The 13517-nt window shown below is 44.8% G+C and overlaps 1 long non-coding RNA gene across 1 annotated transcript; it reads right to left on the bottom strand.

The window, feature by feature from the left end:
- Positions 1-4543: 4543 nt before the first annotated feature.
- LOC125397650 (uncharacterized) lies at positions 4544-13198 on the bottom strand. Its single transcript, XR_007231122.2, has 2 exons — positions 13045-13198; positions 4544-4887 (listed from the first exon to the last, which is right to left on the bottom strand). It is a non-coding gene; the product is annotated as an uncharacterized LOC125397650 (long non-coding RNA).
- Positions 13199-13517: the final 319 nt, after the last annotated feature.

Raw genomic sequence — 13517 nt, 5'->3', positions numbered from 1 at the left:
GGGACCACCAGCCCCTTTGGACAGTGAAGGACCTCACTGGAGACATCCAGGCCAAAGAAAATCCATTCCCTGCCTCTTCTCTCCAGCCAATGGCTTGTTTCTCACGACCTAACCTCAGCGGGTAAGGAATTCTCATTCATGAATAAGTTAATAGCAAACGGCGTTGGAGACAGCAATTTAGGGTTCTGCTAACAGTTCTTGAGCCTCCTAGGAAAGTGTTCCTTCATGCAACACATGCATGTTCTATGCTTCTGGGCATGCAACGGTGCTCCTGGCCCTTGTCAGGGCCACAACAAAATTTTCATGGGGTATGGAGGTGTCTTCAGTGATAATTAGGTGGGAGGATGTGTGGCTGGAACCCATAAAAGTGGGACTTGCCTGAGGAGAAACTGACAGAATATGTTCCCTCTGGGACTTGGTGCTGGAGGCAACAATTGTTTCTTTTCCAAGAAATTTCAGACAGTTCAGAGACCACCGTGAACTTACAGACGAACTGCTAATAAAGTGGCCTCCAGCAGGGCCGGAGCAAGAAAGGGCAAATGCAGAGGCCATTCACCAGACAGAAATAGAAAAACAAGCCGTACCAGAAGACAAGAAATTGGACTTTAATCTGTTGACCAGAGCTCCAGAGGCAACAGGAAATGGTCCAGAGCTCCGCTAAAGCTCTACAGGAGTGGATGGCGACTCCAGAAGCCAGCCGGGATGACCGAAGTCTGTTTTACTAAACTTATAATGACTCCTCTGAGACCCAGCACTGGACAGAAACTCACAGAACAGCCTGTTGCCTGATGCCACTCCTCACAGGGCAACTTGGATGTGTGTGTGTGTGTGTGTGTGTGTGTGTGTGTGTGTGTGTTTTAATGCAATTTAAAAGCCCTGCTTGTGGCTGGGAAGACGGCTCAGGGATAAGCATGTATACCGCTCTTGCCGAAGACCTGGGCTCAGTTCCTCTTACCCTCATTAGGCAGCTCATGACCACCTGTAAGTCCAGCTCTAGAGGATCCAGGGCCCTCTCTGGACTCCATGGGCACCTGGACTCAGTGCACATACACATAAATGCACACACACACACACACACACACACACACACAGATACATACACACATACCACAAATATATGTACACACATACAAGAAATATTTTAATGTATTTTAGAGTATTCTAATGTTATAGACTCCCTGAAAAGATAAGTTAGCAATGAAAAGTCCCCAGGTCAGTTGTGAGCTAAATTCTAAATGTTCTCTGGCATTTGTTAGCACCACATCCTCCATGACAAGGTGAATGACCAATGTGGACACCACCCAGAGTCTTCTCAGCTTGCACACATGTAATTACTTCCCCTCAGAGTACTTCTAGATCTCAGTCCACCTACATAACGGAGATGTGGTTTTGTGTAGAGCCAAGGCTTGTGCAGGCAACTCTTGGGATCCTCCAGTCTTGATGAGGTGTTCCGTCCCCACAATCCCCATGGTAACTGTTTGCCTGAGAAGTCCCAGTCCTTGTCACAGCTCAGGAATTATCTGATGATACATGGGATGCTACTACCCTACACTCCTAACCTCTATCTCCCTCCTTTGTCTCTCTCCAAAGTTCCAGTTTTGTTCTGGAAATCCTTGAACCACTCGAACACCTCTTGCTCTAGCTTCCTCTGGAAGCCAGAGATAGCCCATCTGCCATCCCTGCCAATGGGCATCAGGAAAGATCCACTGGTGCCTCTGGAAAGCATTTGCATAGACTTGGGTCCTTGTCTACCTTCCCTCTTTTCTGACACGAAAGGAGCGGGATTGCTTCTGTCCTGACGACATCGTGCATCTATGATGTAACAAGTAGATTCTCCGAGACGCTGGCCCTAGCAAATGCCCACAGCTATTCCCAGCAAGGCTTCTGACTGTGAGGAGAAAAGAGAAGTCTTCCTTTACCTCAGCTCTTTATCCCAGTACAAATTCTGTCACTTTCGTTCTTGTTCTAAGAACTCATTGTGCTGCCTGCAAACTGAGGATAAGGGAATGTCAGGATTACAGAAATACCAGAGAAAACTAAATGATGGAGTTTTTGGCCCCGTAGCCGTTGCTCTTTCCACCACAACAAAGCAGAAGTGGCAACATGCCCTCGGGGGCTTCTGTGTGTATCTGCACTTGCATTTAATCCCAATACTCAGGAGGCAAAGGCAGGTGGGTCTCTGTGAGTTCAAGGCCAGCCTGGTCTACAAGAGCTAGTTCCAGGACATTTAGGACAATTATGTTACATAGAGAAACCCTGTCTCACAAAATCAACAACAACAGCAAAATTATCTTCAGTTCGAATTCCTAAAAGTGAGATACTTTCTTCATGAAGTGTAAAATTAAATTCATTTGTAAAATATTTTAGTGAATTTGAAAATCTTTGCACTTAAGTATATTCTTGCTCAGTTATGAACAGTAAGTAATTCCCTCTGACCGTTAGTCTAGTACCTTTATCACACAGAGGAGGTGGTGTCAGTTTTGAGTGTAGCTGAGTGACAAGCACCTCAGCACGGATAGCCCACCAGTTCCGGTCACCCCTCTGCTTCTGCTTTCCAGTTGTATGTGGCCTGCTCCGAGACAAATAAGGTTTCCTGCTGAGGCTTAACTCAACAGTTGTCTCCCTTCTGGCCTCCACATTGGGTTTAGAAAAAGGAAATTAGGGAACTGGGAGCCGGGAGAGTTGGGTTGAATTATTTATTCAATTTCCAGTCTTTCGATTGGGTCATCCAGTGACTGATACTTCCTTACAAGGCCACAGCTCCGTTATACCACCTTCTCCCCACAGCCACCTACCCAGCAGGGAACCCAGCTGAGATGGTGTAGGGCAGGATGGTGTCCTGAGGCTAAAAGTGCCAAGTCTGCCTTGTGACTCCATTGATGGGAACTGGAGAGAGGTGCGCTGAGGAAAAAGAGCAGCTTGTGGTGGTTTGAATACGAATGTCCCCTAGTAGGTTCCTGTGTTTGAACACTTGTTTCCCAGCTGGTGACCTTAATTTTCAAAGTTGTTGAACCTTTAGGAGGTGGAACCTGGCTTGAGGAAGTGGATCACTGCAAGAGGGCCTCGAAGTTTTATATTTTGGACCCACTTCCCTCCCTCTCTCTGATTCCAAGATGCAAAGAGGCGAGAAGTCCCACCCAACGGCACCCCCCTGCCACCATGGATCCACCCGCCACTCTGCCTTCCCTTCCATGAGGGACTCCTACAAGTCAAAATAAATCCTTTCCAGGTTTGCTTTTGTCAAGCCTTTGATGATGGAAACAAGGAAAGGAAGGTACACAGTGTCCCCTTCCAGGAACTAGGTGCCTAAGTGTACCAACATTATCCTCCTTTCTCCCATCTCTTGGTGAGGAGCACGCTCAGAAGCCTTGAGGCCAGGCAGCCGGCTGTGCATCTCACAGGAAACAGCTCGGTCACAGTGTGAAGGAGAAAGAGGAGAACAGATCTAAGAGGCCAGAAGGAAGGGAACCATCAAAGGGTGACGACTGCCCAGCGACTGCCCGCACCTCCAGTTTTTGAGGTACCTTCTCACATCTTCTAATCCAGGGGCCAACCTTTGTTCTGTAATGCTGGCAATGGCTACTTCACCAGCAGGCTCCTTCTTAACTTATGCACTGTGGAAAATGGGGTCCGGGAGAGGAGAGATGTGGTCCTTCCTGTTTGCTCTTATCCTTTCGCTGTTGGTTCTAACTCTTGCCAACCTCACCTCAGCCCTCCTACGTCACCCTAGCAGACAGCTGGTTCCAGCAACAGCAGCTGAATCCAGTTTGCTGCTGCCTTAAATGCAGTATTCTAACTCGAGGGGCTATCTTTACTCTGCCTGCCAGTAGACCCCAACAACCACTAGCCAGCATCCAACCCCAAGCTCTGGGATGTCAGAGGAAGTATTTGTCCCACCCGCAGATGCCTGACTATCTGACCCCCAAACATTTGAATGTTATCAGTCTTTGTTCTGCTTCTTGGCTGGCGAGGAAATGGGTTCTTTCTTTAGTTCTCTGTGCTATGGATGCTTTGCATTTTCTTATGAGAACAGAGAGAAGGAGTAAGAATTTCTGAATCACAGAATAGAGAAAAGCCATCCCCATTCAGCCATACTCACCAAATGACCATTAGAATGTGTCTAAAATACTCACGCACGTGCACACACACACACACACACACACACACACACACACACACACACGTACACCTACATACACACACGCACACACACGTGCACGCACAGGTATATACACACAATACACATACACACAGGCATACACACATATACATATACACATATGCACACATGTATATACACACATACAAGCACACACATACACACACACATTCACACATACACAAGCATACACACATACACACACTTGTACACGCACATATACACAATGCGCACGCACATATACACATGCATACATACACATACACACACATGCACACATGTACACATACATATACACAGCACACGCGCGCACACACACACACACACAGTGCTTATGGGCAATTTGCAGAAAACCACGAGATGAACACTAAAAACCACGAGATGAACACTATAACTGGGAGGAAGATGACCTGGGTTTCAGGTGACCTCCATTTTCTGCAGCAGAGATATTTTTTATTTATGTCTCAGCTGAGGAATATGGGAGGGGGGTCCAAAAGATCTCATTTTTGAAAGAGAAAAGAAATAGTTCTTTTTCTTTTGTTTTCTCTTCTTTTTCTTTTCCAGACAGGGTCTCCTGTAGTCCAGTCTGGAACTTGCTATGAAACTGAGAATGACCTTGAGCTTCTGGTCTTCCTGCTGCCACCGCTGAGTCCACCACCACCGCTGGTTTGTATGGCTCTGGTAGTTAAACCCGGGGGTTCTTGTTTATCTATTAAGCAGACTGCTTCCTGGAAATGAAAATTTTCAAATGGTGATAGTCTAATAGCTAAAGGGAGAGGAGCAAGGGTCTCTCTAGGTGATGGTGCACACTTTAATCCCTTTACCTGGGAGGCAGAGGCAGGTGGATGTCTTTGAGCTCAAGATCAGCCTGTTCTACATATTGAGTTCCAAAACGGGAGAGCTTTGTGAGGGGGTCTTGTCTCAAAAACAGCGAACAAACAAACAGACAGAACATCTCTCCTGCCAGAGCTTCAGGATTGTGGTTATGGACTTAGGGCAAGTGTGCCCCGGAACAACAGACACCAGTCTCCGGACAGGCTCCAGGTAACTTCCTTCATCAGGGCTAAGTACAGAACCCCAAAGGTCAGCAAGTGCATGCTCATCCTTGCTGCAGGACACCCACCTAACATCTCAGCCTATCAGTGAAAAGATTCCGTGAAGGCTTAAAGGCATGTTCCCACCGTGGGAGCATGCCCAAATTAGCAGGAGTTACTTCTAGGAGAGAGGGGAAAAAGCTTGAAAGCCTTATGGGTGTGACTTTTGGCATGCAGAGTGTAAGGGAAGGGAATTGAAAAACCCCTGAGCATTTCAAAACCCATAACCAAAACCTAAGAAAGCTTTTTGCTTATTGACAGAAGTTCTTAGAACTTGGACTAAAATAGACCAGGGATATTTGAAACGGAAAAAGGGCTCTGAAGCTCCCCACATTCTTCAAGCGAGGAACACGCAGCGAATACTACTTGAGGGGAAAGGAAATTGAGAAGTGGAAATGGGGGTTGGCATAGTAACGTCAAGGGCCATAGGGAAAGGTGAAGAAGGGAATTGTCCCCAGAGAGCTCGGACCTAGATGAGAAACATCACCGTTGATGCAAAGCAGCAGCCCTTGCTCCTCAGAGTGAATAACAGATACTTTAGTGTATACCCAAGGGGAGCACCCATGGTCCAGGAACATGGCTCTTATTTTTCAACATGGTGCTAGCTGTGTGAGCTTTTACATTCACAGAACAAATGGAAGTCATAATTCAAGGCATTTATCGGACGCCTTGGTAGGAATGCTAGGTTCGGGATGCGATTCTGCCAAAGCTGGGTAAAATGACGCCTGTTTTAGACAATGTCTGTTGAGAGTCTTGGCTTAAGGACTGGTGAAACGCTGGTGGCCTGGCGAGAATATTTCAAAGCTTTAACCCGGTAACTGACAGGATCTGAGGTCAGATATTGAAGACGGATGTCAAATGGCTATTAAGGGGGCCAAAGATAACCTAAGAAAGGAGCGACTTTGAAGCAATACAAAGTAAACCATAAACCATACTCTGGTCTCATCACCGAAGCAAAGCATTCCACTGTTATCACTGGAGAACCTGGAAGCCTTCGAAGATGGGCAGAGGCTGATGCAAAGCTACCACGTGTAGACAGGGGTGTAATTTACCCCTGTCAGGAATACACGCTTATGAGCAACTGAAAAGCGGCGTTGATCCGGCGGCAGTTTTCTGAGCAAAGGAAGCTATTCCCTGATTAGTATCTCTACGCTGCAATTTCACCTTCTGTCAGGTAGATACAAAACATCTCCCTCACAGATTACATGTCTTACTTGGAAAGTTCCATCCAGTGATATTTACTCAGCGCTCCTCACCTAAGCATCGGTTTTGCGAGGCTTGCTCTATCTGCCTGCTAGCCAGTCTACTCAAAACCTACTATTTCCCTTTGGTACCCCCTGTGCTTTGTTGTGCATGGTACCGTAATCAAACGGCTGTGCAAATTTAAGATCTTTGTTCACTCAATCCTTTAAAAGCATCCGTCCACATTGTACTTTTTAGGGAACTATGCACAGGTGATAGCTAGCTAGCTACCATTGTCAGCATAACACACCTGGACTTCAGCTGAGGCATGGCCTCCATCCTGTTGGTCTGTGGGCATGTCTTGGGAGCATTTTCTTGACTGTTAACAGATGTGGAAGGACCCAGTGTGGACAGTACCATTTCTGAGCAGGCATGCTGAGCCCGCCAATGCAAGCCAATGAGTAGCCTTTCTCGGTGGTTTCTGTTTTGGTCTCCTGCCTTGAATTCGTTGGCTTCTTTTGCTGATGGACTCAAACAGTAAAATGGGATAAACCCTTTCTTCGCCAGGTGGCTTTGGGTCACAGTGTTTATCACAGCCATAGAAAACAAACTTGAACGATCTTAGAAGAACCACAATTCTCATCAGAGAAGAGCACTGGCTGCTCTTCCAGAGGACCTGGGTTCAATCCCCAGCACCTACACGGCAGCTTACAACTAGCTGTAACTCCATTTCCGAGGAATCTGATGCCCTAGTCAGGCCTCCTTGGACACTGCATACATGTGGTACGCAGACATATATGCAGGCAAAATGCTCATTCACCAAAATGCAACACATGAATGCAGCTGGAGAGCTGGCTCAGCGGTTACAGATCACAGTGCAGTAAACCAGGGAAGACTACACAAGTGTAAAGCTCGGGTGATGTGTTTTCACACTGTTTTTCAGGAACTTGGTGTGTAGATAACAAAACACAATGAAAGACTTGCAAGGCCAGATAGACGTTCCTAGTTTCCTGGCAAGGAAATATCACATGGGTTTGTACACTAGATATCTTGTGAGGGTATCATGTACCCCACACACTAGTATGGGTCTCTTGGGATGACTGGATGAACACGGAACAGATCTGAAAGCCCTGCTCTTGTTGGCTCCTTAGTTCAGGAGAATAATAGAAATTCCATGGGGAAGAAATAATATAGATAATTGTTTCATTATAGCTGCTGCGTCTACCACAAAGGACTTGCTTTTTTTCTGGCCTTATTCCAATTTCATATTAGAGATATACTAACTTGCCTGTTCTTTAGGCAGTTTAAGCCATGATTCTAAATTTTTCTCCCCTTTTTGTATATTTATGCCAGTGTCTCATCTGCTTGAGCCTGGCTGGCTCTAAAAACTCTTTTAACAAATAAAATCAACCAAGTGATGTTTTGTGACTCCTGAGTTTAGACACATTGATCATCTCTTTTTATTCACAAATTATCCTAAACTTCCTGGATGACAACAACCAGGGTTTATTATTCATGATTTCTATGGGTCCGTAATTTGGGATTCGCATAGCTAGGTAGTCTCGGGGTCCCTCTTAAAGTTTTGGTCAAGATATCAGCTAGGGCTGGCCTCCCTGGAAGGCTTGATGGGCTGGAAGACTCGCTTCCCAGCAGTTAACTCAGCTCACACACTTCTGGCGACGTCTTCAGTTCCTGTCTGGCTCCTGACCAGAGGACTCTGTTCCGTGCCACATGAGTCTCTCAATAGTGCCACTAGGGGTCACAGCAGCTGATTTCCTCCACGGCAAGTGACTTGAGAGCAACAGAAAGAGTAAAGCACATATGCTAATCTTAGGAACCAGATGCCAGCACTACATGTGATTTGATTGTTTAGACATGAGTCACTAAGAATCATCCATCTTTGAAAGATAATTAATTCAAAGATAATTAAGCTCCACCAACGGAAGGAAAGATGATCGGAGTATCTGTGAGCATATAGAATACTGCCACAGCAGGTGTGAAATATGGTGCAGCCTCACGGCAGCTTGTCCATTGGTGGTAAAATATAAAATACTGGAAATGGGTTAATTAAGATATAAGAGCTAGCTAAGAATATGCTTAAGCTATTGGCCAAAGAGTATTGCAAATAATATAGTTTCTGTGTTTTTATTTTGGGAGTCTGGGCAGTCAGAAATACGCAAGAGGCCTCCCTACAACATCAAACCATGAGCCAAATTAAACATTTCCTGTTTAGTTTCTTTCTCTCGGGCATTTTGCCATAAAGACAGAAAGCCAGCTAAAGCAGGAGCTTCAAGATTGCAGGGCAAGAACGTGTACACAGAGAGGAAGGCAGCCCTCAAATGACCTCCCATGGCACTGACACCCTGACAAAGGACAAGGGTGCTATGACCATCCCACGACCCCCAAAGGAGCAAATGAATCATCAAGAGAACGTGAAATGCTAACTGAATGGCCATGCTGAATTAGAAAAACTAAAACTACAACTGGATTTTTATTTATTTTAGTTGTGAGCCATCTCATCAGCCCAGATTTTTATTTATTAATAAAAATAAATTGCTACTAGCTGACTATATGTAGAGAAAAGTTTTCACTAATAATGGGAAAAATCACACAGGCCACATTTTCTAAACCATGTAAAATGTAGAATTTCTGTACACAAAATAATGAAAACTAAAATAAAGACTAAGTAAGAATCCTGAGGCAAGTATTGAACAATAGGAGCTGATACCCATGTGTGTCTATAAGAAAGGAATGGTCTAATCTATTCAACACATAAGAAAATGTCATGCACAATTAGTAATAGACAATTTATGTGCAGAAAGTAACAAAAGTTAGAAAACAAAAGTTTGATAGAAACAGAATAAATGTTAGTTACTGAAGGCTACTATTTTTCACACATCAAGATGTAACATATATTTACTTTTATAAACGTATTTTGGCAGGGACTGCCACACGCTTGCTGGAACGTGTACGTTACAACCTTTCAAAGTTACTTAACATGGAAAGTGACCGCGGCTAGGTTGGCTGTGGCTTTTCCTTTTCCTAACACACACACAAAGCCGTCCTGCAGGACAACTCCATGGAGTGTGCTGGTTGCTCGTGGGCGTTCCCCGGAGAACGCTGGCCTCTTTGAACCTCTCAAGATGCTCAAGGGATGCTGGTTAAGTTGCACTAGAATTTGAGATTGCTGCGTGGCAAATAATGATTATAATTTAGATTCAGTAATGTCTCTTTGAAAATGAAAGTGGCAGAGTGATTTATGATTTAGACTCTTAAGAGAAATAATCTTTGGATGAGAGGGCACGACCACATCCACCTCACAGGCACACTTAGGTCCCATTAAAGAGGAACACACTGTCGGGTTCGGAAATCGCTTGCTGCCCTGGTGGTGTGAGCGCTGGCGTTGGGAGGATTCCTGCAGTAGGGGTGCAGCCGCAACGCCTGCTTCTCCTGCTTCATCCATCTGCAGCCTTTGTCTCGTTCCAAAAGCCGCTATCCCATTGTCAAGCATTTGTTATTGCAGCAGGCAGACCTGTGACACCCATTTTCTGTTGCAGTTCCTTTTCAAGTTGTTTTAACAGAATACCTGAGGCTATAAGGTATAAACTGTACAGATTTGGCTAATGGTTCCAGAAGACTGGAAGTCCACGAGAATGATAGGGCATGCCTTTCATGCTGTGTCTTCCCATGGTGGAATACAAAGAGCAAGAAAGGCCCTGCTCTCTCTGTTCCCGGAACCGTGTAACCCTGTGAAAATGGCCTTAATCCATTCGGGAGGGCAGTGCTTACATCCTAACAAAGGCTATTGACATTCGATGTGAGTTTTGGAGTGACCATTACGATCACAGCATTTTCCATTATAATAAAAGGAGACAGAGAAGAAGTAGCTGGATGGGAAAAAAAGGAAAGGCAGAAACTCATCTTCCTCATAAAGTCGTCATGAATCAAAGAAGGAAGAGGAATGGGAACGACAAAGCCTGGAGCTTTACTGACAAGCGAGAAGAGAAGCAAAGGAAAATAGTTATTATTTCTATATATAAGCATATGAATGTTTTTTAATTCATCATGAAAGATCTAAGATGAGATACAAGAAAATAAAAGAGGGAAAAGAATTTGAATTCAGGTCAGCAATACAGAGAACGGTGCTGTTTTTCTGATCGCTGACTGGCGAACTGTCAAATGCCTCACCCGTGTATGCCACTAGGTGGCAGTCACGCAGCGAGAACGGCTGACGCTCTAGCGGCGGATTAGTTAGCGGACTCTTCCGGGTGCTCGGTCCACCCACCGTGAAAGACTCCAGTTTCTCCATTCCACTTGAATGCATTTTAATAGTCAAGGCAATTTGTCAGTGCCCATTATAATCGCTCAAAATTACAGCCCAAAGCAATGGCTGTTGTAGGCGTCCCTGACGCGCGGCTTTCCTCCCATTGTTTTGAGTCTTGCACCTTTATTTACTTTTTTTTTTTCTTTCTCCTTAGGAACTTGGCACTATTTCTGTCTTGGAAATTTCATTCCAGACAAATATTTCTTACCCAACTTGTGTATGAAACAATTGGCCAGCTGGGGTTTTGGGGGGGGGGGGGGTTGGGGGTAGTGATAGAGGTGGGGATGAGAGAAGGGTTGGGGATTGAAGTAGAGGTACAGTAGGAGTGGGGGTAGCATAGGGATGAGGTAGGAGTGGGGAAGGGGTAGGAATGGGATGGAGCAGGGGTAGGAGTGGGGTAAACAAAGGGATGGGGGTGGGGTAGGCAAAGGGATGGGGTGAGGGTAGGCATAGTGAGAGGGGTAGGTGTGTGGGTCTAGGGATGGGATGGAGTGGAGAGGTGTAGTGATGGGATAGGGTAGGGGTGGGGGCAGAGGAATATCTTGTTAGCTAATAGTTTCCTTCCTGTGCAAGATGAACATTGAACAAACCAGGACCGATCCCAGGGATCTAGAGGGCACTAGGTTTCCATAGCTGTTCCTGAGAGGCGTTCTTCATTTGGTCTGATATGCCTGTAAGGCTGACTTTCTCTGTTCAGCAAGAAAATAAGAAGTGCCCATTTGACCACTTTATGAAAGGAATTCTTATATATGTATGCACTGTATCTTCCAACTAACCAAATAATCTTCGACTTTCATGGTCGTATGTTTCCTGAGTGGCTTGTGTTTATGTTTCCTACTAAGAAAGACCATGTAGGGGAGACTCATCTAGATGGTTCCAGCTCTTTGGGTGAGCTCATCTTCAGTCCCTGGGGTCTCTCATGTAATTTTCCTCAGGATCAGCTGCCCTGCTAGGGAGGGACTTATAAAGCTATGAGGTGCTTGCTTAGGGAGCTGAGTGTTTAGAGAAATAGTCTGGGTCCATAGGAGACCTTGTGTGCACCTGTAACGAGGCCAATGAACAGAACGATGGTCCTGCGTGTCCCTTAGCCTGAAGACCCCAGGAGGATGTCTCTCCACAGATGTCTGTGATACTGGTCGTAACCCATTTTCACACTGTGCTGTCCCAACTTGCCATGCTTACCAACTAAACAAACCGTTTTAGCTCTCATGCAATACTGAAAGACTCGGCTTTCATATTACAGCGTCCTGAAACGAATAATGACCCCAAATAATGACACACAAAGCTGTCCCAAGGTTATAGATAAGCACTGATAATTTACAAACATATTGATTAGAGACATGCTACAGCTGACTCCTGAGTACCTCTGAAGTGACAGCAAACTCAATTCTTGACAGAGATGCCTTTGCCTAAAATCTTTGTTTGTGGAGCAGCCTGTTGCTGTATTTCCAAAGGAAAGCATTAGGAATTGATCATTTTCAGGTGGGCCCTCTTGATCCACCAAACATTCACCTTGACTAGGAACCATTCCATCCAGGGGGCTTTTACCCATCATAGTTAGCGACTTATTCGGTGTCCTTTGCTCTAATGCTCTTTCTTCTTGATCGGAAACTTACTTGATAATTTATTCTCTTTCTCTACTCGGTCTTGAATCCCAGTTAATATAAGCAAACAAATCATCTTATTTCAAACTAATGGGAATTCATATTAAGTATACAATCGCCTTATCACAGACATTAAAATCTGTAGACATGCATGTCCTTACATAACATCATGTCATATTTGTATGTAACTTATGTACATCTTCCCACATGCTCTAATCATCTCTAGGCTGTCGCATGAATATAAACTAAACTTGGGTAGTATTCAAATAATACATATGCATATATGCATATAAGATAATTTGGTTTTTAAAAATTTAAAACTTATAATATATATATATATATATATATATATATTAATGTATCTTTTGAAAGACACGAAGTGGAGGGCCATGCATCCATATGTTGACAGGAATCTCCCAAGACTTAGAATTACTTCTCTTGTTGATCTTTCTTCCTTTCTTTTTGTCTGCCTCCCAATTTTTCAACAATAATCTAGTGCTCAGTTTATAGCCATAGAGAATCACAATGCATGACTTTGTAGATAAGAATAGTAAAGCATTATATTCTAAGAAAGGGGAGGTGCTGTTGGTCTTAGAACTTGCAGCTGGAATGACCCTCGCCTGACCTTTTCACCTAGCAGACACTAGCGTGATCAGTGTCACCAAAATATTAGTTTCTCACCTGAAACAGAGCAGGGGATGCTTGACAAATCCTGTCAGACACGGAGCAATCAAATGAGACTATCGGCACACACTTACTGGTCAGCGGCACCTCCTGTTTCCGGGAATTCCTAGGCGTGGGCATTGAGAGCCTTCCTGGACAGCGACTCAGAGGCTCTGGCGTCCACTTCTGAAGAGTTTGCTAACGTCAGGACTGGAAAAGTCCCAGATTTGCTTCCAACAGTCAAGAGTCAAGGCGTCGGATATCCTGACCATGAAACGCCACAGCACAGATAAAATATGGCACGTACAGTTAAATCCGTGCTGCAGATAAAGATACCTGGCAAATGATTCTTGGTGTGTGTCCCAAACATGACCCAGGAGTCACTTAAACTAAATGCTTACTCGCTGTTCCTTTAAAGGTCAAATTTAACGGAGCTTTCTGACTGTACTTTCAATTGTTGAACATGGGGAAACTGAGAACCTCTGCCGTCC

This window comes from Myodes glareolus, chromosome 15 (genome assembly GCF_982192425.1).
Source record: "Myodes glareolus chromosome 15, mMyoGla1.1, whole genome shotgun sequence".
In the NCBI taxonomy this organism is placed as follows: Eukaryota; Metazoa; Chordata; class Mammalia; order Rodentia; family Cricetidae; genus Myodes; species Myodes glareolus.
The sequence above is the reverse complement of the archived record's forward strand: the minus strand, read 5'-3'. Positions and strand labels throughout refer to the sequence as shown.